The sequence below is a fragment of the Pyrgilauda ruficollis genome, unplaced genomic scaffold (assembly GCF_017590135.1).
Source record: "Pyrgilauda ruficollis isolate IOZ18807 unplaced genomic scaffold, ASM1759013v1 scaffold59, whole genome shotgun sequence".
NCBI classification, from domain to species: Eukaryota; Metazoa; Chordata; class Aves; order Passeriformes; family Passeridae; genus Pyrgilauda; species Pyrgilauda ruficollis.
Genome location: NW_024527599.1, coordinates 398,358 through 398,912, shown reverse-complemented (window position 1 = coordinate 398,912; position 555 = coordinate 398,358).

Below are 555 nucleotides of genomic sequence, written 5' to 3'. Positions count from 1 at the left end.
GATGTGGTTTTGTTTCCTTGGATGCAAGAATTAAAACTATTTTGAAAAAAGCTATTGGTGTTTCACCCTCAGATTTTGCTCCCACTTTGCTTTGCCCTTGCTCTGATTTTAATTGAACTTGTGCTCACCTGAGGCTGCAGGAAGTGGTTTGGAGCTGGTCACGCAGCTGGAGTAGTGAGAGGTTTTGTGGTTTGATCCGGTGCAATGAGGCGCTGCAGGAAATGTTCTGGTGGGCTAAGCTGGACTCCCAGGTGGGCAGGAGAGCCCTGTCCCTGCGCCTGGCAGACCAGCCCTGCTTGGGTTGGGTTTGGTGGGGTTTTCCCTTCTCCTGCCCCGTCTCTGCAGGCAGGAGTGGCTGTCACTGCTCCTGCCTCGGTGTTGGAGCCGAGGGCGGGGGCTTCGGGCAGCACAGGACAGCTGGTACTGGAAAGCTGAAGCACTGGGGGGTTCTGGCACATCTGTTCTGCTGTTAGGGTCTTGTGCCTCTGTGTGCTTTGGTTTATTTTTTCCCTGTGATTTGGCCCTAACTGCCTCAAGTACTGTTTGGACATGGGT